This window comes from Ambystoma mexicanum, chromosome 14, assembly GCF_040938575.1.
Source record: "Ambystoma mexicanum isolate Mex_15411 chromosome 14, UKY_AmexF1_1, whole genome shotgun sequence".
Taxonomy (NCBI): Eukaryota; Metazoa; Chordata; class Amphibia; order Caudata; family Ambystomatidae; genus Ambystoma; species Ambystoma mexicanum.
In genome coordinates, this window is record NC_090940.1 from 545,771,052 (window position 1) to 545,795,463 (window position 24,412).

Genomic DNA, 24,412 nt, shown 5'->3' on the forward strand with positions numbered 1-24,412 from the left:
ACCATCCCTATTACACAGTGGTACTTCTCTCAAGATATTTTTCTCTCGGTCAACCATGGTAGCAGGCACTTATAGAACAAAATAAAGAACCCATTGCTTAATGAGAGAGATGCTTAAAGACCACCACATGGCATTCTATGTCATAGGTTTAGCTTAGCCCCTCAGGAGACAATGTGTTCAAATGGCTTATGAGCCAACATTGAAAGAACATCACTTTCACTCCCTAGGACCCCCCCCAAACCCCTGCAACATCCACTTCCGTAGAAAACTTAGGATGCACGCTGGACTCCAACCTATCCCTCTCCCAACAGATCAACTCTGTGTCCAGAACATGCTTCTTCCACCTGCACATCCTCAGGAAAATCTTCCAGTATTTCACCTACCCACAATGAATCTCTGCTATCCTTGCCATCATCCTCTCCCACTTGGACTATGCAAACTGCCTCTGCGATCCAGCATTACAGCTCAGGAAACTCCAAAGTCCAAAACGCTGCTACCCATCTCCTCATTGGCCTCTCACCAAGAGAACATATCAGCCCCACACTCAGAGTGCTACAATGGCTCCCTTTCGGTCGACGGACTACCTTTAAAGCCATGTGCATCACTAACTGTGCCCTCCACAACTCTAGACCCGAATTCCTGCAGGATAAACCCTTACGCTATCAGCCCACCAGAAACCTCAGATCCTGCTCTGCCCTTCTCCTCATTATCCCACATTACAACCCCACCAGATTGGGAGGATCCTCCTTTTCCATCCAAGCCCATACTATCTGGAACTCCCTCCCTCTCCACATCCGCTGCAATGTTAACCACCTCGCCTTCAGAAAGGCCTTCAAACTTGGCTATTCCTTTATTTAATCTGAAATCCTCTTCCCCAACACATTGCCATCACCATAGACCTTTTACAAGCACCAGCCTCATTGTCTATCCAAAACACCACCTAGTGGATGCCGGGTGGCGTCGTAGCGGGTCGCTTTACACGCATCAATCACTGAAACCACTTATACAAAAACCCAACGGCAGATGCTAGCCGACCCACCCTACACACATCACTTTACACACATCAATCACTGGAAACCTTTCATATATCTGGCCTGCCCTTCTAACTCAACCCGACTCCACGTTTTGCACACAATCAAACACGTTTCGCACACGTTCAAGCATTTACACCTCATAAAATTGAGCCCGCCTCCACGCTATCTTGGTAGCTCTCCATTACACTCATAACTACTTAGGTTAAGCTTTGTAACGCACAACAGTCATAATCCAGTATTCCTTGATATCAACACTTAGTATACCGTTGAGTTTACAAATGGAGAACCTGGAAGACACAGTAAGTCTATAAAGATAACCAGTCTCTTGCGTTTAGAGAATCCCATTACCCTACTTTCTGGAAGCTTGTCTGCACCTACTAGAAGATGTTCTAGGACAACCAGTTGATTGCACTTGGTTTTGACCTGTGGATAGCCTGCCCATAAGGCCCAGAATAATCTAAGATGGTAGCAGGCTGCACTTCTCCACAGAAGAACGGACACAGCAACTTCAAAGATAGGCCCCATCTTGGGCACAGCAACTTCAAAGATGAGCCCCATCTGAGCTTGAGGTATGTATAAATGCACCACTTCGGTGGACATCTGCTGCAGGCACGGCTATTCATTCATGCACTTTAGAATGCAGCTATGACTATAATAAATTGGGTCTAGCTAGTCACAACGTTTTTACGCACTAAACTCCACACTTGCCTCAACACCTCGGCCACTAGAATATAGCGACAATCTACAACAAACTTCGGTCTGCCTGTGTACATATCAAGTCTCCTGCACTAGCGCTCTGTCGTGACCTCCCTCAGCACCGCCCACAAGCCTGACCTCTTGGGTTTTTTACTAGAGCCTAGCCGGCCCACCTAAGTCCTAATCTTGGCCAAATGCACACACGCAGATTACTTTCCCATACCTGGACTTTGGTCACTGGGGGCGGTCCTACCACGAAGCACTTTGAGCCATACAAATGGAAAAAAGGTGCTATATAAATGACTACTACAATACAATACAATTAAATGGGATAGTCTTTGAACTGGGGGATATTAGTAGCGTAGCCAATCAATAAATAACTTTCGATTTGTATTTGATGAAAAGAAAGGCAAGTGTTTTTTATCATAAACTGTGTACATACAAACAACAGCAAGTGGAAACAATTCCTTTGCAAGATGCTTTACAACAGATCATGGTGGTAAATTACCACGATGTGGACCAGGCATTAGTCAAGGAATAAGTATTTGGGAATATTGACTGGGGGCCAGCACAGACTAACTTCACATTATACCTTATTCTGAGTTATTACAATTCAAATATGGTTTACCATGACCTACAACTGTATGAGAGGGAAAAGGAAGATTAGAGTTGAAAGATTCTGCTACTTTATGGTACCCCTTGCTATAATAAAAATGTGTTTTAAGAGTAGTCTTAAAGGTCTGCAAACAAACAAGTTCTTGACATCCTGGGACTTGAAGAACAAGTAATGACGGAGGTGAGACTTGGGAGCAGGAAAGATGAAGGGGCATCACAGAAGGTTGGGGAAATGGAAGCCTGAGCAGTGCTCAAGATAGCAGGGCTTGAATTGGGGTGGAGAGGGAAACAACCAGGTGGGAAAAGTAGCACATAAATGGAGTTGAAAATGAAAAGCAGGAATTTGAGGAGAGGTCTGTTGCATAGAGGGCCATCCCTCATTAAGGCAGTAGGCAATGACAGAACAGGAGTGTGGGAGGTTGTTAAGAGTGCAAGTTGGAAAATGAAGTTATTTGTGTAGGGACAAAGGAGTACACGTTTATGGCCAATGAGGAGGATGTAACAGCAGTAAAGACTGCTATGGACAAGAGTGGAAATCAAGTTTTTAGTATTGCTATGTGAGAGGGACATTGATTTCTCAAATATTCACTATGTTTTATTCTGGCTGCCATGGCAGCAGAGGTAATGAAAAATTGGCACTTAGTTTTCAGTCAAAGTGGTACCCATGTTTGCTAGATCTGGGCAGGATGAGGGGTTCACAAAGAAAGTATAATGGGGAGAAGTGGTGATGATTTGCTAGCTGGAGGGACGAATACTTTGGTCTTGGAAGAGCAGAGCTTTCGGTGTGTGGCGGATGGCAGGGAGATATAGGGAAGCATAGTCCAGGGAAAAGTATGGGGAGAGAAGATAATTTGTACATTGTCAGTAAACAAAGTGTGTTAAATGAAGTGGGCCAAGGACAGAACCCTGTGGAATCACAATTGGGAGGCAGTAGGAGTGGAGGCAAGAGTGTTCCATAAGATGAAGCACCAGTCCGATTGTCAGGAGGCATTTCACTTAAGGGCAGAGTCACTGATGCCAAAGTTAAGAGGGTGTGAGTGAAGGAATGGGTGATCATCCTAGTAGAAAGCATCAGAGGGATCCAGGATAAAGATAACAGAGGATAATTTATAATAAAAAGGAGTAGTGAGAAATATGGTGATGAGAGGGTGCCAGTTTATTGGCTTGCCTATTGCGGGGCCTAAATTCGAAAGGGTGGTCGAACAGTCCATTGTTCTCCAATCTGGCAGTGTCTTTGGAGCAAAGAGGTAATCAAGAGGATAGTATGGGTTAGCTGCCTCAGAGGCACAGTGGCAGCTCAGTGGGGATAGCAGGAGGGAATGATGGAGAGGAATAACTGGCAAAACGGGAGCAGGGGAGGTGGTAAGTGTGCTGAATCCTGCAGATCCCCCACTAAAACCCTGCCTATAGTCTCCTCCCAGGTGGCCAAGAGAGGTCCGAGGCTTCCTGATCCCAATCCTCGAGGTGGTGTGCTGGGGAAAGAACAACTGCGTCGCGACAAGGCCCAGGGCAATGGAGAGATTTTGCAGGGTGAGACGCAGTATTTCTTCTTGAAGATGAATACTATTACCACAGACTTAGGCGAGGAATTGGCTTATTGCCATTTTGATATATCTCGGCTTCCTACTAAGTATGGAAGGATATATCATAATTAAATGATTCATAGTGTTGCACCCAAAGAACCAGTCTTTTATACCACTAGAGTCCCATATCCTCCCCAATGCCAAAGGTATACCAAAAGGAACGACAAACAAGGGACTTTTCCTGTCCCATCGGTCTTTAAAAAAGGTTGAACCCTAATTCCTCTTCCAATACCATCAAAGGAGAAAAAAACATCCTTAAACCTTTTAAAGAAGTGGGAAAACCAAAGTTCTCCAAAAATGGACAACATGTCCCAGAGTCCCTCAGGGATTGTGTTGAAGAAGAGGGCTAGAGCAGCATGTAGGGGCCAAGGATAGGCAGGTCTCATAGCGTTTGGCAAGGTCAGGTAATTAGTACTAAGGGTCTGTACCTGAAGCAAATTAACCCATCGAGGCAGCAGCAGGAAGAAGCAATAGAAAGAAGCTGGAGCAGGAACTGGAAGGTCGGCAGTAGCAGCAGAAGAAGCAGAGCACAAGGCTGGCAGTTCGCTAGGAAGTGTGACCCCAGAAAGGACACCACAGCAGATTTCATCTGCAGGCTCTGAGTTGGTCCTGTGCTTGAAAACAACGTTTGACTCTTTTAGAAAAGACTGGAAGAAACTGCCAGTCTTTCCAGGTGCGCCTAATTGCTGTTAATGTAGAGTTGAAGTTGTGCATCTACCGGAGATCCATGTGCAGAAGCAAGTCGAGGGAAGATGGAGAAAGGAAGAGTCTCCATTATCGAGGCTGGATCTGAGACACCCATGCAGCATTAGGATGTGGGTCCCAAGAGTGCCTGTAGCAGTAGTAGCAGAATAAATTAAGTTGGGAAGTAGAAGCAGCCCGCAACTGCTGTGATTATGTAGTCGCGTAATGAAGCTCTGCACTTCAAATCATCAGGAATACTTTTGCTGGTAACTGTATAGGCTTAACTGTATAGAGACTCTTACCTTTTATGTTAAGATGTTACTATTATATTACTGTTATATTGCTATGTTTATTATATATATTTGGTGCACCTGTTTCTGCACATTACTCATGGCACATTCACTTTTGGTGCACAAATATCTTGCTGCTGAGCTTTCTTTATTGTCGTATAAAAGAAAGAAGCATAATGCTCGCCTCCGAGTCTTTAATAGAATTAAGACTTTCTAGTAAGTTATTATGGACAATCTTTATTGTCGCTTGCGAGTAAGTAAAAACAAGTAGAAGTTGTTCACAGCCTTTGGAAGTCATTCTAACAAGGGAATTGTATCACACGCTTATTTCACTAAAGTTAAAGTACCCTTGTGAAGAGAAAGCCATTCTTTTTCCCATTGTCAGATTTGAAGTGTTGCTGAACAGTTGCTGTTGGGGAGAATTCTCAAAAATGTGCTAATTCCACCAGCAACTGCTGGATTTTGAGGACTTGATTTTTTTTAAATGGAGAGAGTGAGACCCTTTATCCCCCCCACTCTCTCATGTATTTTAATGTGATTTGGTACACTGTGTTTGTCTTGGTTGTGGAGTGTGACAAACTCCATAGGCGGCATCTTTTACATTGGTTTACACAGCACCAAATACCTTCTCTGGGATAACTACTGTTTCCCAGAACAGTAAAGTGAAATTGACTTTACTTACATTTATAACTTTCTAGACCCAACACACACTATCTTACAATAGGGTGCTGGAGGGGTTAAACTAGTATCCCCTTTGTCTAGCTTCTCATGTAACATTTTTTATGTTACCCTTTGCTCGAGCAATGGCTGGCTGCAGTGGTTTACGTTTAACTACTGTTGTGTGCATATCCAGCGGGCTGCATTCGCAGCCACGGTAAAGCATCAAAGAGTGCCATTTTTCTCAAAATTCCATTTCTTTGTGGAAAGGTCCTTCTCGAGATTTACTCTGCGCGCCAAACCAGGTTTGGTCCTATTGTTCGCTTTGCCTTTGGAGGGATTCACAAGTGAAGCCCGCCTCTGGCTCCAGGGTGTCTGGGGTGGGCAGGAAGTGAGGGAGGTGCCCGAAACTCCCTGTGCTTAGTCTCCTAGGAGACCCAAATGCACTCTGACAAGGATCCTGCTGGATGACTGACAGCTAGGCTGGAATGAATGGGAGAGAACTGAATAAAAGTTGAGGCTTTTGGCTTGGAAGGCAAAGCGGACCACTGGACGAAAGAACCAAAGAAGAACTTGAAGAGGACGCCTGCTGCAACTCCTGGATCGTTGGTTTGCCTGGTGAAGCCCTGCTGCTGTGCTGAAACTACAAATTCGCATCGACAGAGAAGCCCCTGCAAGGACACCTTCTCCCTTTGACTTGGTGGGACCAATCAACTCCAAAGTAAGCCACCTGGACATCCTTCTTGGAGTTGGCTGAATTTCGACTGCAGTTGCTGCTGGAAACTGAATAACCAGGGAGAGGAACACCAGATTGTGTGTGTTGCTTTTAAGTTGGCCGAGAGCTCCAGGAAGATCCTCCAGACTCCCAGGAAGCAGGACTGACCGAGCCCGAGTCCCCTCAACAGAGTGCGAGACCCAAGAAGCAAGGAAAGTTCATCTCGATAGCCAGGAACCGCATTATTGCTATTTGTGGTAGACGCAAGGAGCTGAAACGCTGCACAGCCACTGATTTGAAGATTGTCGGTTGCGAGCAGTGACCATCCCATTGCAGGAGTCCCCAAGTCCTCCCTCTTGTCCCCACAACTGAGGCCCGGGACAGTGAGATCTGCAGAGCTGCTCAGGAATAGAAGTCATCTGCTGCACTTTTTCTTCAATACAAAGGTACTGTAAAAGTCTGAGAGAACTTACCTCTTGCTGTATAGTAGTTTGCATCTTCTACTACTCACAAGTCTAACAGCTTGTGATCCTACATTGATGATTCTTTTTCTTCAAAGATTTGTAAAACATTGTACAAAGACTTTTCTACTTAGCTACAAAGAAGAGCTTCAGCTCATATAGACTTCTGCCCATTAACCTTGGCTTAGCCTGTTTTACTGAATGACTCTTATTGGGGGATCTGAAAGTATTTGCCTGCTTAAGAATATTTGTGGTCTCTTCTATCATCTAATAACCTTTTCATTTGACTTAATCTGAATTGATTCTAAATGCAACAGTGATATATTAATGTCCCCAGCACCCTAGCTACTGAAGTCACCTAAGGGTGTAGGTTGTGTCTTTGGGCCATCCCAAAGAACAAGTTACTTCTTACCTGTTAACGTTCTTTCGATGGGATGTTCCTCCGACATATTCCTTCTCTTGATAGATTTACTCCCAGCTTGCTGGCCTCTGAAAATGTTTTCAGCAGAGGACGCTGCGCGTCGACGTCCCTCGAGTTGGTGTCCCTCGACAGCCTCCATATCGACGCCGATGTCATGTGTATAAATAGACTTGTGCAGCGTCCGTTGCTCAGTTCCGTTTTGAAGCTTAAGAGTAGCTGTGCATGAATTGGTTATTGACCTTGAAGGAGCGTAAGCTGCAACCACAAGGGAAGTTTTAATGAGGGGATGGATGGGGGGGCGATAAGGAATATGTCGGAGGAACATCCCATCGAAAGAACATTACCAGGTAAGAAGTAACTTGTTCTTCGAAGGGATTGTGTCCTCCGACGTATTCCTCATCTTGATAGACTCCCATAGCAGTGGTGTGTAAACAGAGATGGGAGTAAAATTGTCCTATTCCCCTTTAAGAGTGAACAGAGTGTAACACAGCTTTGCTAAATCTAGTCTCTTGACTAGAGGAGGAATCCAGATTGTAGAATTTTGTAAAGGTATATGCGGACGACCATGTGGCAGCCGCACTTATGTCTCGAATCGGTACCCCTCTTTGGAGGGCCGAAGAGGCTGCGATACCCCTGGTTGATGAGCCCTAAGATTTTGAGGGGGCTCTTTCCCTGATAGTTTATAACATTCTAGAATGGCTAAGATAATCCATCTGGAAATTGTCTGTTTTGTGATTGGCAACCCTAATTTGTGCCCTGTGTAAGCTATGAACAGTTGGTCTGCTTGCCTAATCCTAGCAAGTCTGCTGATATAAAAACTCAAGGCTCGCCTTGGATTCAGCCTATGTAGTCTCTCTTCCTCTTTCCCTGGATGGGAAGGAGGATGGAATGAGGGTAAGGTTATCTTCTGAGTGATGTGGAATTCAGAAACCACCTTTGGGAGGAAATTAGGCTTCACTTGCAGGACAACTTTGTCTTTGTGAAAAATTTTATGAGGGGGTTTATAAGATAGGGCTTGTAATTCGCTCACCCTCCTGGCAGATGTGGAAGCCACTAATAAGACAGTTTTAAGGGTGAGAAATATTAATGAACAAGAGTGAAGTGGTTCGAAAGGAGTACCCATAAGGAAATTTAAGACTAAATTTAAGTCCCATAAGGGAACTCGGAATGGTCTTGGGGGATAGACATTGGTTAACCCCTTCAGAAATTGTATTACTAAGGGCAATTTGAATATGATGGCTCCTCTGCAGTGTGCTTGAAGATCGATACTGCTGCAAGGTAGCCCTTGATCGTACCAACTTGAAGACCTGGATTCGCCAAATAGAGTAGAAAGGATAACACCATTGGTGTACCACATGAAAAAAAGGTTCAATACTCTTTTCTCTACACCAGCTGCAAAATGTGTTCCAACGGCAGCAGTATAAAGTCTTTGTCGCTGGCCTTCTGGCTGAAAGCAACACCTCCATGACGTCATCTGGGAGATCCCAATCCTTGTATCTCAACCTTTCAGAAACCAAGCGTGAAGGTTGAGGGTTCTGATGTCTGGATGGAGAACCTGACCTTCCTTCTGCGAGAGAAGATCCTCCCTGTGTGGAAGAGGAATCAAAGGGCAGATGGACATGTCCAGAAGGTCCGGGTACCACGTTCTCCTGACACAGTATGGGGCAATTAGGATCATGGTCTTCCGGAATCTTCTCAACCTTCTGATCATCTGAGGAATGACAGGGACTGGAGGAAACGCGTACAGAAGTGGAAACTCCCAGTCTACCACGAACGCGTCCCCTAGGGCTTCTCTCGGGGGAAATTCCCCTGAACAAAACTGATCGCACTTCCTGTTGACACTGGTGGCGAACAGATCCACTTGAGGGGTTCCCCAAAGGGCGAAGATCTCTTGAAGGACTTCCTGAGCCATCTCCCACTCGTGAGAGACTGTGCTCTGCCTGCTCAGAGCGTCCGTTGTCAAGTTCTTCTCTCCGGCTAAGTGAACTGCCGAAAGAGAGATTCCTTCTTGAATTGCCCAAAACCAGAGCTGCATCGCCTCTCTGCACAGTGGCGGTGATCCTACGCCTCCTCTTTTGTTGAGGTAGTGCATGTCCACTGTGTTGTCCGTCATTATTAGGACATTTTTCCCTTGTACATATGTCAGAAAAGCCTTCAGCGCTAGTCTGATAGCGCTCAGCTCCAACAGGTTGATATGTAGTCTGGACTCCGATGGAGACCAACGACCGCTGATGGTCAAGTCGTTGGCATGGGCTCCCCACCCCGCGAGTGAGGCATCCGTGACTACTGTCATCTCCGGCCATGGTTGCCAAACAGTTCTCCTTTCAAAATGTTCTCCCGACAGGCCCACCACTGAAGATCTCGAGCCACTTTGTCTGGAACCTGAAGGAGATCTGTCATTTTTCCTGAGAATTGCGACCACTGAGTTCTTAGGGCCCACTGAAGAGATCTCATTCTCAGGCGAGCCTCTGGCACAAGGAAGATGCAGGATGCCATGAGGCCTAGCAACCTCAAAAAGTCGAAGGCTGGGAGAAGTTGGGCATTGTGAAACTTGGTGACCATCTGCAGAATATCTTGAGCCCTCACCTCTGGTGGCGAGGCTTTCCCCAGGGAAGTGTCCAGGACTGCTCCGATGAACTGGAGTCTCTGTGATGGTATCATCTGTGACTTCTTTAAATTGAGGGAGAAGCCCAGTTTTTGAAGGAAGTGGCAGACATAATCTAGTTGGATCTGAGCTTGTTCCGAAGATACTGCTCTGATCAACCAATCGTCTAGGTAGGGGTAGACGTGGATCCCTTCCCTCCTTAGACTTGCAGCCACTACCGACATTAGCTTGGTGGAGACCCTCGGGCGGAGGTCAGCCCAAATGGCAGAACTCGAAATTGATAGTGAGAGTTGCCAATTGCGAACCTCAGCTATTTCCTGTGTTTGAGATGGATTGGCACATGGAAATAAGCATCCTGATGGTCTAGAGATACCAGCCAGTCCTGAAGCTCGAGGGCCTGAAGGATCTGAGAGAGAGTTACCATCTTGAACTTGTCCTTCCTGAGGAATTTGTTCAATTCTCGTAAATCCAAGATGGGTCTCAGTCCTCCGTCCTTCGTCGGTATCAAGAAGTAGGGGGAATACCAACCCTTGTTCCTTTCCGCTACAGGTACCGGTTCTATGGCACCTTTCTCCAGCAGGTCTAGTATCTCCTGCAAAAGGAGCAGATCTGGAAACTTCAAAGAGTTGTTCCCCGGTGAATGACTCTGAGGGGTGCGAAGAAAAGGCAGGCAGTAACCTTGGGAAACTGTCTCCAATGCCCAAGCATCTGACGTAATAGCCTGCCATTCCGTCAGATGTTGAGTTAACCTGCCTCCTACTGGTGTCTTGTGAGGAGAGTCCACAGAGTGGTTTAGAGGCGGCTGATGCAGATGCTGAGGGTAAAGAGGCACCTGCTGCTGCTGCGGCTTTTGTACTTTTAACCCGTCCACCTCGGGTGAATTTCTTTTGGCCTCTTTGAGCCGGCTGTCCTCTGCCTTTTCCGAATGCGGAATAAAAACGAAAGGACCTACCTCTCCAAGAGGTGCCTGAGGGGCTATAGGGAGCTTGACGGATTGCAGCTCCAAGGGATTTTGCTGCTGCCTTGGATGTTTGTAACTTCTCTAGGCTGTTATCAGCTTTCTTACCAAATAAAGAAGAGCCGCAAAGGGCATATTCAAAAGTCTGGCCTGTACATCTGGAGCAAAACCAGACTTTCGCAACCACGCAAATCTGCGGATTGTAGTACTTGCCGCCATGGCCCTGCTGATACTGTCAGCAGAATCATTTGCAGTTTGAAGGGATTCGCACATTGCGTCTTTACCATCTTTAATAATGTTCAGAAAAGCTTACCTTTCTTCTCCTTCCATGAGGCAGTCAGTCGCTGATGAAGCACACTCCGAAAGTGTATGGCTGAATCTTGCGAGCGTACAAGTAGCATTAATGGATTTAAGTGCCATGCTACACACAGAAAAGACCTTTTTTGACATAGCATCGAATCTCTTATCATCCCTGTCCTGTGGAACAGTAGGGTATGCAGATCTACTGTTAGATGAAGTTGCTGCTTGAACAACCAGACTCTCTGGAGTTGGAGGTTTGGACAAATATTCAGGGTCAGAAGCAGATACCCTATATTTGGCAGATAGTTTTTTGTTAAATGCCGGGATAACCTCAGGAGTTTCCCAGGTGGTCGATATGTTCCTCTGTAATGCAGTATGAAATGGAACCACAGGATCTTCCTGTGGGCCTTTAATTAAGATGTCTGTAAGATCATCTTGTTGAAAAGCAGGTGAAGGTGTAGACCAGCCCATGAATTCTATTATTCTGGCCATTAAAGTTTTATAAGGGGTCTCAGCATGTTCCCCTGGGTCTGGTTTGGCAAATTCTACTTCAGGGGAAGTATCTAACCCACTTGCATCATGCAAGGACTCTTGAAGGTCCTTCAGCCTATTATCTTCAGAGATAAATTCCTCTGGTACAGGTGTTGTAGTTCTCTGCAACCCAAAAGGTTTTTCTTGATCAGAATCCTCCCTTTCTTCATAAATAGAGGACAAGGCTCTAAAATAATCCGATTCAAAGGACTCAGATGAAAGACAGCACCAAAATCCAGTTTTGCAAAGAAAAAAGGTTTTAATTGATCATGCCCTTATATGACACGTGTTTTGGCTATTTCCACTAGCCTTTCTCAAATTAGGGCCTTAATATATCAATAACAAAAAAACACAAAATATTAATCAGTGGAACAGTGGGAACAGTGATAAGAGGGAGGTGGAAAAAAAAGGGGGGGTGAGATTAAATTGCACAACAATTTATCATCCAAATACAGAAATTGTAAAAGTTACATAAATTAATAAGAAACATCCAAAACAAGGCAATGGTAAGAGAAAAGTAGTCACAGAAAAACAAGGGTTGGTAAAGGGAAGGATTCATAGGATGAAAAGTCAATTTGATAAGACATGTTCAAAGAACAAATAAAGAAATAAAGAAAAGGAAAGGGTTTTTCATTAGTAACATGTTGAGAGAAATTCAATTTGAGTTTCTCGATCAAATCTAAAAGTATTGTGATTATTGTTACCTTATTACTGTATAATCTCAACTATTTGTGTCAAATCAGGTTCTCAAATAGATGGGTTCAATCCCTTAAAGGAAAACATATAAAAAGGTATGTATATAAGCGGTTCCGAGTATTTTTATAAATAAATCCAATCTGATAAGTATACGTCCTCATAGGTTCCGAGGTATGCTATTAATTAAGATTAGATATTAGGAATACTAGAATCTGCCTTTCTATGTCTATTTTAGGAAAGGTAAGCCCGAGTTCGAGGCTTCGGATTCTTAGTAATATGAGTTCCACAAAGTATCATTGCAGAGTTTTGCGGTTAACACGTGAAGCCCAATTATGCTTGAAGTGTTACCGTTCATCATAGTAGTTACAAGCATAAATAATTCATATGAAGCTTCGCGGGTTTTGTGTAATGCTGCTCGCGCTGCTAATTGTTTTGATTTCATGGTAAGTTGAATAACACAGTATTAATGTGTGCTACGCGTCTAAATTTTAGATGCGCATCCGAGCGTGTATCAGGTATTAACTGATACGTTGCCGATGCGCGGTCCCATTATAGTCTTAAAACAAAAGTCTACTGCTTAAGAAAGGGTAGTTTCAAGACAGTCTCTTACCCGCTCCATTCTTTCCATGCACTGCTCGCGCTTCGTTCTAAGCTCCGAGGCGCCGATGGCGTCCATATACTAGAGCTCGTTGTTGCCGTCTTCGTCATGACGATGGCGACTGTAGTCCTTCTATTGTGTTCGCCTCTCGGTGCCGTGTCGGGAGCCATGTTTTGGGAAGCGAATAGCCTTAAAGCCACATTTGTTGGTTATGTATGCCCAATCTGTCTTTAAACATTTAATGGGTTGCTTCTACAGGCTAAACTACTGTAATGTTATGGTGAGTATGTTGTAAATACTCGTAGGGAAGGTGAATTCCAATTTAATGAGAGCCTTGTCATCAATTATGTTATTTAGTTATGACATTGCATATTTCATAACAATAGCGTACTCATCGGTGATCCATTATATGCGATGTTCCAAGACTACATTGATTGTCACACTCATTATTAATCACTAGAAATTAATGAGTTCTAGGTAGGGGCTCAGTGCTGAGAAGAGAACAATTAGTTACACTAATATTTGCATATTCGCTAAAAGCTTTTAAGTTACTAGTATATGAAGTGTATATACATAAGGTAATTATACCATGCGCATCTGTTCCAAGTATAAATTCTCTACAGAAATGACACCATTTCATTGTCCTTGTTAAGGCCATGAACAGTCGAATTGAATTTGCATATTAACCTAGCCTCAGCTTGACACAACTTTTTCTCTCCGTTTCTGTAACGCTCACCTGATTCCCGCAGAGGCGCCGGTCTTGACTGGGTGAATGCCGTATCTTCAAAGGTGATGTGTAACACACGGTTGGCTCTTTGGGCTGGACCTCTGTGCACTGTATGTCTGACTCAAAGAGTAAGATGTCTGCAGATAGAAAATATGGGATTAATGAACTGGGGTATTGGGTGCCTCTCTCCTCTCCCCTTTCTCTTCTCCTGTAGAACCCCAAAGGTTAACGCCCTCACCTTAGGTAAGTGAACGCCGAGCTCTCCATCTGCCTCGGGGCAGGGTGCCGTAACCAGTTTCTTCACTGGATAAGGGTGCAGGCCTCTTGACCTCAGAGGACTGCTGTCCGTCGTTAACTGCACGAACGGTAAGTTCTGGGCACTTCAAATGTCTTAAAAGTCTTTTGTAATGATGTCTCTTGTTTTGCAGGGTTCCGGCGATGGCAGATGGCGGGCTGATGAGAGTTGAGGATCGAACCCGCGTGAGGAATAGAAGCGCCTGGAAGCACGTAAGTAAGCGCTTGTAGCCTGCTTCACGATGCGCACTAACTGTCCCTTTTATCTTGCAGGTACAAGTTCGGAGCTTTAGAGAAGCTGAAGGGTGCTGGAATACCCACTGGATTCGGCGTGGGAAGGAGTAATGACACGTGAGTAATAAAGTTGCCCAATGTCTTTAAACGCACCTTCTTTTGTCTTTCAGATGCAGGATGCAGCGCCGAAGGCCTCCGGAGAGTGCGAAGAGCTGGTAAGCTTTTGTCTTTCAGATGCCGGAATGCAGTGCGAAGACCTCCGGAGCATGCGAAGAGTAGGTAAGCCTTTGTCTTTCAGATGCCGGAATGCAGCGCGAGGCGTTGGTGACAGCCGATGGACCAGGTAAGAGATGCGCTGCCACTGAAGACCGTAGTGCTAACCTGTTCTTTCTTTGTCTTTACAGGTGCTGCTGAAGACTGGATTCCAGGATGGTAAGCCTTTCTTCCCTTAGGCCCAGGATCAGAAGCAGAAGACACGATGAGCGTTCTGCTGCAGAGAATGCAGAATAACGCAAAGCAAGATTCATCCATCAGGTGTGGTTTAAATAGCCTCCTGTAGTGCTTAGGTGTCTCCTTCCACAGCCTCCCCTAGGTAAGAAAAGAGTTCCTGCTTTCCAGAAGAGTTCCAGTGTTCTGAACCTAGGGAGTGGCTCCTGCCCCACCCAACAGGAAAAGTAGTCCCAAACAGAAGAGGATCAGGGGCTCAACTGGCAGGTAAGTAAGCAGCATGGTCTGCTGCAGGTAAGTCCACCGAAGCATTATGAGCCCGGCGCTTCCAGCGCTGGGACTGGGCATCTTTATGAGCCTGGTGCCACTGGCGCCAGGACAGGGTCTAAAAGGTCCCAATTGGGACTGGCTGGCACTCAGAACCGGGGTTAGGGGTCTGCTTCCAAGGGAGTCGGGCAAGTCCTGATCTTTTGGAAGCAGAGATCATGACAGTTTCCTCCTCTTCTGCCCATTGGAATTTTCTGTAAGCCTATGAATCTGATATCTGCTTTATTAGACATTTCATGTTTCTCTTGCCAATGGCTGGCTAGGGGCAGTCTCTGGTCTTGGCTTCCAATTTTAGCTAGGTGTTCTCGTATACGAGTCCTGAGCTCCCTGATGGTACTTCCAATGTAAACTAAGTTGCACACACAGACAATGCTGTAAATTCTCCTGAAGGTATGTTAAGAATGGTGGATTTCCGGTGGCAGCTTTTGGCATGTAGTATGGAGTTTACTTCAGCTGGTTTCCTATACGTATGTGTCATGAGTTCATTCTGTTCAACATATATTGTTAGATCAAGAAAGTTGACCGAGTGGGTGTCACAGCTTCCCGAGAACTCTATTCCAAAATTATTGCTGTTGATACGATTTACGAAATCATTGAATTCTGATACTGTGCCCTTCCAAACAATTAGAACATCATCAATGTATCTCGTCCATCTGAGTAATTGGTTTTGATAAGCTGAATCCTGATAAATGACAATGTCTTCAAAGAAGCCCATAAAAAGGTTTGCTTGGGCCGGGGCATATTTAGTGCCCATTGCCACCCCTTTTGTTTGTTGGTGGAAGATGTTGTTGAAGGTGAATATATTACACTCGAAGGTTAGTTTAAGCATTTCCTTAATCATTTCTACTTGGAAATAAAGAGATGACGAGTCTTCTTTGAAGGTATGGTCTATCGTCTTGATAGCCCAATGATGTTGTATGGACGTATATAGTGCTTTCACATCCAAGCTTGCCAATTGATAACCTTGTTTCCATTCAATTGTTTTAAGTTTAAGAATGACATCGGTTGTGTCCTTAAAATATGCTTTCCGTTTGCTTGCCCTTGGTCTCAAGATAATATTGAGATATTGTGAGATGTTTTCCATAGCCCATCCTATGCCATTTAGAATGGGCCGGCCTTCAGGTATATTCTCAAAATCCTTACGTACTTTAGGTAGGAAATACATGGTCGGAATCACTGGGTCTTTAATATATAGAAAGGTTCTTTCATCATCGGTCAGAAGACCTTTTCTGTGCTAGTCTAGTATTTCCTGCTCCAGTTTTAACAAAATTATTTTTTTCAGGTCAGTCGAGAGTATTTTATAGCATCCCGGTGTTTCCAGATGTAGGCTAGCCATTTCGAAGTAATCCTGCCTCTCCATGATGACAATGTTGCCTCCCTTATCTGCTTCCTTTATTACTATAGATGAGTCTGATGCTAGATCTTGTAAAGCTTTCTTTTCTTGCAGAGACAAATTCTGCGTCAGGGTCTTTCGAGATGTCTTATTCTTCAGTTTGTAGAAATCCTGTGTAACAGCTTTATAAAAAGTATCTAAAATGTTGTCCGGTGCTAATTGAGGCACAAATATTGATTCAGGCTTCAGTTCTTTGCTTGGTAGCATGTCCGGTTGAATATTCAATTCCTGAAGAACTTGTGGTATATCATATTCTGCTGATTCGCCAACAGATCTCAAAAGATGTATTTCTTGAATTTCTTGAATTGTGTGATCACTTAAAATTGTCTGTACTGGTTTCTCATAGTTACTTGGTGCCTTAGTCGCGAAAAACTTCTTAAGTTTTAGTTTCCATATGAATTTGAATAAATCGATATGAATATCAATGTCATTGAAACCAGTTGTCAGTGCAAACAATAGTCCCTTGTTTATCTATCTATCTAGGAACTTATATTGCGCCTCTAACCCAAAGGCCTCAGGGTGCTCACAGAAGAGAGAGAGAGCAGACAACAATGACAAACAAGTAGCACAAAAAAGACAGTGACCAAGGGAGGTCCGTCATCACACAGGCCAATCATGATGAAGAGAAATAACAGAAGGAAAACCAGATATCAGAGTGCAGGGTCGGAAAAGTTAAGAGTGTCCTAACCTTTATCAAACAAGAAGGTCTTTAGTTGCTTCTTAAAGGTAACCACGGAGTCGCTGTTAGCAAAATAGCTAGGGAGTGAATTCCATAGAGCCGGAGCCCAAGAATCAAAACTAACACCGCCAAATCTTTTCAGGGCAAATGGTGGTTGAGCCAAGAGGATGATACTGTTAGAGCGCAAAGAACGGGTAACTTGCTTCTTTCTGAGCCTAGCTGTAAGATAAGATGGTGCTTGACCGAACAGACATTTAAAGACTATGGATAAACCTTTATGATCAGCCAATGCAGGCTACGCCTAGCATCGGAAATGTGCATATTACGCTTAAGGCCCATTACAGCCCGCACTGCACTGTTTTGAATAATCTGCATGGTTTTCACGTTGGCCTGCGAAGTACCAATCATCAGACTATTACAATAGTCCAGCTTGCAGTTTACAATGGCAGCTGCGATCAAGGCAAGATTTTCTTTAGACAGAAACTGACGAATCTGCCATAAGAGCTGGATATAATAGTAGCAGGAAGATTTAAGGTAATTGACCTGACGGGTGAAGGATAACTGAGGGTCAAAAAAGACCCCTAGAGTTTTTACAGATTTAGAAACAGCAATGACGTGTTGGCCTATCAGGAAGTTGTCATACTTTGTATCAAGTGTCTTTAATTTCTGCTGGGTGCCTAAGATCAACAGCTCAGTCTTAGCGTTGTTAAGGGCTAATTAGTTAAATGCCATCCACTTCTGGATTTCAGCAAAGATAGCATTAATATGTTCTGCATCTTTTAAGTACTCACCAGTAAGTTGGACAACAATCTGCGTGTCATCGGCATAGTTGGCAAAATAAATGCCCATGGTTGACAAAAGAGCGCAGAGGAGACGTGAGTAAATATTAAAAAGTAATGGGGAAAGACATGAGCCCTGTGGGACACCGCATAACAATAGGGATGCTATAGAATGAGCATTATCCTTTGTTACCCTCATGTTTCATGGGCCCAGAAATGATTTAAACCAAGCTGAAGCTTCTGGAGAACATTTACCAATTGTGATTAGTCTATCGGCCAAGAGCTGGTGATCGACTAAGTCGAATGCGGCCGATAGATCTAATAAAAGCAGCAGGGCTGTATGACCTTTGTCAACAAGAACGGCAATATAAGATTTTAATTCTAAGAGCGCAGTCTCAGTCCCATGATTAGGGCGAAACCCAGATTGTTGTGACGCCAGCATGTCATGTTCCTCGACAAAAATTTGGTATTGTCAGTAAGCGATTTTATCTAAAATTTTCAACAAAAAGGGAACACTGGTAATTGGATGATAATTACCCGCCTCTGCAGGGTCCAAGTTTTCCTTCTTAAGTAGAGGTGTAACCCATGCTTCCTTTATGTTCTCAGGGACATAGGATTCCTGAAATGATCTATTCACAAAAGTGGTAATCCATGGGGCAAGAGTATGGATATGATCTTTGAGTAAGGAGGCTGGAAAGACATCTCCTTTACAGGAGGTTGGTTTCAGTTTGGAAACAGTATCAATGACATCTTCTATAGATACAGATTTAAAAGTGAAAACAGCGGGATCGTTGGAGGAGTCCAAGTTATCCAACGTAATCGTGGTTTTAGATAATAGTTTAACCTGAGCACTGATGTTGTTTTGATGCGTTAAGGTTTTATTTGTGAAACTATTATGGATATTTTGACACCAGGCGCTGTCCGCTGGAGACAGTGATGTGGAGGTGCAACCTTTAAGCTCCTGGAGGATGCTAAAGAGCTCTTTAGAGCTAGATTTAGCTTTAGAGACCCTTGAGTTGAGGTGCAGTTCTTTCGTGGAGCGGATAAGTGACTTATAGTGTAAGAGAGCACGCTTGTAAGAATTAAGGTTAGACTCGGAGGGCTGTTTGTGCTATTGTCATTCCAATTGGCGTTTTTTCGAGCGAGCCTCAGTTATTTCAACTGAGAAAGGAATATAGGGCGCTTTTTTCCCTTTTTTTTGTTGGATGGTATGAGTGGGGCCAATATTTCCAGTGCAGTATCAAGAGCAGATCTTATTTTTGCTACAAAATCACCAAGTGGCATGGACATCTCTATAGATGGTAGTAGAGGTATAACTGTGGTACGAAAGTCGTCTTGCGTGATTTTGCATATGTTCCTTGACAGGATAGACGAGATTGGCAGATTATTGGAACTATTAGTATAGTTATGATCTGTCTGAAAACTTACAGAAAAGTGATCTGACCAGATACATTGATCTACATTAATATTGTTAATGGGGATATTTTTAGCTATTACCCAGTCCAATGTGTTACCACCTGTATGGGTGGGGACTTTGCTATGCTGAGTGAAGGATAGTGAGGATAAAGAATCAACTAGAGAAGTGGATGCCACATCTAGGGGGTTATCAGCCCAAAGGTTGATATCTCCTAGTATGATGGTAGGTGAATGAGGCTTACAGAAGTTACCAATAAAAGCCAACAATTGTTCTTCAAAGAGGGGGGTATCAGTAGGTGGTCTATAGAGTACTAGAATATTGAGTGAGGCTGTTGAGGTGAGACTCAATTTAAGAAAGAGAGTTTCACATTGATCGAAGACTAGTTCCCTGGATTTATGTATATTAATAGTAGATCTGTAAATTACTGCCACCCCCCCACCACGTTTTTCCAGTCTATCAGAATGGAAAGAGGAGTAGCCAGAGGGAGTAGCCAAATTTAAGGAATGGAAAGCAGTATCGTGCAACCATGTTTCGGTGAGACCACATAGATGCACTTTGTTCTGAACAATGAGTTCAGCAACCTCATGACAGTGCTTGACTAAAGAGCGAGTATTGAGTAACATGTATTTCGTTCCAGTTCCTATTGATGTGCTAATACCAGATGGAGTATTCCACTGGTGATGAAGGCTCACAAGGACTAAAAGTGTGTTCAAGAGATCCAGAAGTTGGTGTGTGAACAACACCATGTTCAGTATTGTCCCGAGTGTTCAGCAAAAGCCTATTTCTCCGATTGCGTGCAATTGAAGAGACAAGGTCACAATGAGACGCTATGAATGGTCAGTGAACCAATATAAAATTTGGAAGTGAGCAGTGAAAAACCAATAAAGGAGTGGCAGACACAGATACTCACCACAAACCGCCACAAACTGCCTCAGACGCGCCCGACGTGTCACGAAGTACGGTTCGAAGGACTACAAGTCTGCTGGTATTTGTAGTTCTATATATCTACAAATACAGCAGCTGCACTTAATCACTAGGAAGGGTGAGATTCTACAAAGTGGAACACAGCGAGGTACACCAACTAGACAAATACGTTTGTATCCTGCAGAAAGTACTTAAAGTACATGGCGAAATTGTTATTGATAACTGAAGTTGTGCTTCTTTTACAACGCAAACACAATAGTAGCTTATACGTAAGTAGAAAGCAGGCAAAGCAACAAGGCAATGAAGACAATTAAAATTACTAAAATCAATTTAAAACAAACTATGCCTAGAGTAGTAGAAAAATAGCTTTAACCAGATTGCAGGATGGCGGGCGTTTAAGTAACCGCCACAAACGGTTGTTTTCAGTTTCGGTGAGTATTATCTTGGATAGGCTGATGACAAGGTCTTGTCCTATTTGTTCCCGTTGTACTCCTTCACACTCGCTCGGGTGAATCTTCCGTTTGTGGTTCCTTGTGCTTCTTGATTTGTTGGTTCTTGTGCTTCCCCACCCCCTCCTTCCTTGCCTCCTTGTGCAAGTGGCGTAGGTGACATATTCGTCGGTAGCTGAAAACGGACCTGCTTGGGTGTTTGGTTTCTGTTACCTTTCTTGTAGCCTTTTATTTGGTTCTTACACCCTTGTTGATTTTTCTTGGTTGTCAATTGTGTCTTTCCTTTATCTGTAATGATTGTTTCTCCTTCAGAATCTACATCTGAGCTCGCAAAAGATGTATTTGGTGTGCTTGTTTTTGATCCCGCTTTTGTGTATTGATTGTATTTAGTTTGGAAGGTGTAGACTATCTTCTGTGTAATCCCAGGGCATGATCAATTAAAACCTTTTTTTCTTTGCTGGATTTTGGCGCTGTCTTTCATCTGAGTCCTTTGAATCATATAACTTTCACCTGTGGTTTAAGTGGCTTTTTTAACCACCACTCAGATTAGACGCGACATATACTCAAATCTCTTTATTTTCAGACCAAATTGTATCTACAACTTACATATGTCGCCTTGACAGACTGGGTCTACAAAGCCACAATTTGAATGTATCTAAAATAATCTGACCTTGGAAAAGGCTTAAAACCCATTTCTAAAGCAGAGGAGGCAAGGCTTGTAGTGACAGGTTGAGAAAACGTCGACGTTGTCGACGCGGAAGTCAAAGGCTTCGAAGAAACCGAAAAAGGCGCCGAAAATGTATGCAGCGACCTCGAAGAACTCGAGAGGATCGGAATCCTACTCGGAGTCGTCGAGGTTATCGACGACATTCTCGAGTTCATGGTGGAGGTCGTCGGTATGACTACTGACTGTGAAGTAGTGACAGTCGTAGGTTTATCCTTTATCGGCGTCGAGGACGGCGTCGATTCGACCAACCTATCCGTCGATGGGCCCTTCGATAATGACGTCGATGATGCAGATTTATGAGTCGAAGGGGCCTTCGACGATGGCGTTGATGACACAGTCTTACTGCCTTTGCTCGACGGCTTGTGACGCTCCCGGGCAGTTTCTTTCGCCGGGTGCAACGACTCACAGCGTTTCGATTTTTCGGGTCTTTCAACGAGGGTATCACCTTTAGCCGTCTCCAAGGGGGTCAAGGCCGCTTTCTCGAAGACGCTAAGCATCTTTTTTCAGAATTCCTCCCACTAAGCTGGAGAGCTGTGTTTTGTGGGGCAGGTGACCCTTTCCGGGGAAACAGAGGAAGACGAAGAAGAGGGAGATCTTCAACGTCTCTTTTTCGAATGTTTGGATCTCGAAGAGTGATGGGAACTGCTTTGAGTTCTCGAACGAGAATGTTTCCTGTGACGGTGAGGAGACTAATGCCTCAACTCTGCCGAGGAAACTTGCGAAGGAGTAGAAGTTTTAACCGTCTTACCTCTTTCGAGCTTCCCCTTACGCTCCTTCAAGGCTTTCGCCGTCATGGACATGCAGTCCTCGCATTCTGAACAATGGAGTTCCGATCCCAGGCCACAAACAGATCCTGTGAGGATCCGTCAACGACATTTTCTTTCCACAATCTCAACACTTTTTGAAGCCGGACCGTGGGGTCAATGGTTCAGATGCGGAAGCCATCGAAAAGATTAACATATACTCGAGGATTAACTAGAATATACTTGAATAACGAACTGAGAAACACGATTCCGAGGCCCACGAAGCGTGGAAAAACGGAACTGAGCAAGGGACGCTGCTCGAGTCTATTTATACGCATGATGACGTCGGCGTCGATACGGAGGCCGTCGAGGGACACCAACTCGAGGGACGTCGACGCGCAGCGCCCTCTACTGAAAAAAAATTCCGAGGCCAGCAAGCTGGAAGTAAATCTATAAAGATAAGGAATACGTTGGAGGACACAATCCCTTCGAAAGGGTACTTACTGATTTAGAGATATTAAGAGTATCGTTTTGGAGTGTATTTGTGTGTTGCTTTGATATTGTTCCCTTCTGAAGAAGGCTTATTCTAACTGACTGGTAAATAAATTAATAATTATTTATTCAAGAAACCTTGTGTGTAAGAGTTGAATACTTGTCACTTTGAATCTTTGTGTAACTCCCCTACAGCTCACATTGACCCCTCTTAAGATAAGCCTGGCTGCTCAACACGCTACCAAACTGTGTAGTACAAGCTTATATTGAAGGTTGGGTTTCCTATTACCTGTAGTCAGGGTTGTTGTAGTGCACTCAAAGGGTACTGCATAGAATCCTGCCTAAAAGTTGCGTGTCTCCAATTAAGGAGGAGAATGTTGCCGGTAAACTTTATGAAGGAGAAGCTGACTTGCCCGCAATGTTAAAAGCTGATCTAAGATCAAAGAGAGGTTGCACATATGAAACTGTGTTTCCCGATTTCTAATGAAGTTGAATGCTACCCGGAAAAGAGGGAACGCAAACCTTTAAGTAGAGGTTTGTCTTCAAAACAAAGGTTTGTGTACCTAAATTAGTTTCTACAGAGAATCTTGATACTTGCAACATCTTGAACAAGTATTTAGCAGTCTTAGAAGTTAGAACAAGCATTACCCAACCCAGTACACAAACCACTTTGAAGGTGAATCCAGCCCAATTAAGAACAGAACGCCAATGTTAGAACGCTGTTGAAGCTTTTGTAAACCCAGAGTGCTCTGACATAAGGGTGAAAAGGTTAGCCAAGGCTCGGAGAGTGGCACAGCAGGTTTGGGGCAACAAGTGGAGACAAGAAGGTGTACATGAAGCTGGGGAAGGGAGCTGGGTGCTTGTTAAAAGAAATCATTTCTACATCTGTAGAGCTGAGATTGTTCAAGTTAAGAGAGAGAAGCAGTCTGGGAGCTTCAGACTTTGTGGTAGCCTCAAGACAGAAAGGAAAGGAAGGAGGCTGCCCTTTCTTACCATACAAGAGAGAAGAGTGCCTTGCCAACCTGTAGAGGTTTAAGTGCCTTATTGAAGTAGCCTAAAATACCAAGTAGAAACAGAAGAACTGTGGTTGTCTATACTGTTGTCAGAACATTATTTGAATGTAGCAGAAACAAACTGTGGGGCAAAGGTGTCTGCTCTCACAGTATCATTGCAGATTGGGAGTTGCTAAAGAGAGAGAGCAAACCCTAAGAAGAAGAAACATCCTAACAAAGCGTATTCCAGACACTGCAGAAGTAAAAGAAGAGTTGTTGTTAAGCAAAAGTGGTACTTTTGTCCTAAAAGTTATCCATTCTTTCCTGGAAGAAGGTTATCCAGGAATACCATTGGTGCTGGTTTCTTTGTGGCACTTGAAAAGGGAATCTTTCCATCAAACGAAGAAGGACCTGTTACCAGTGGATTTTTGTTTGAGTGAACTTTGGTTTCTTTGGAACTTTTCAAAGAGTGAATTAAGACTTTCTTTTCCTTGGAAGAAATTGACTTTGGGACATTCCTGGGGGAGCAAGATCTGCCCAGAACAAACCAAAATCACCCAAGAATGGATATTTGGCAATCTTTTAGTTATGTTGTTCATATGATACTTGGTATATTTTTTTGTTTAGTGTGAGGGTTAGTTTTGTGTATGCTAGGAGGTGTTCCCTTAGATCCCAGACTAGGTAGGGAAGCCCCTGGTAGAGTAAGTTTAGTTAGGGTTTATTAACTGTTTTTGTTTAAAATAAAATGTCAACCTTGAGAAAACTATACACAGGTGTGATCCTCACATTACTGACCCATCACAGAAGGGTAAAGCGAATAGCTAGGGTACCTCATTTTTCTATGTCTCATGTATAACAGTTATCAAATTCCCACAGCTCAAAGCTTAGGGTCCATTTTATAAAGTATTATATCATGAAACATTCTCAAGTTATTGAACAATCTC

The 24,412-nt window shown here is 43.9% G+C and overlaps 1 protein-coding gene across 1 annotated transcript in view; it reads right to left on the reverse strand.

Moving 5' to 3' along the window:
• TRIP11 (thyroid hormone receptor interactor 11) overlaps nt 1-24,412 on the reverse strand; it is a 1,018,241-nt gene that overhangs the window by 763,923 nt on the left and 229,906 nt on the right. The window lies entirely within an intron of this gene.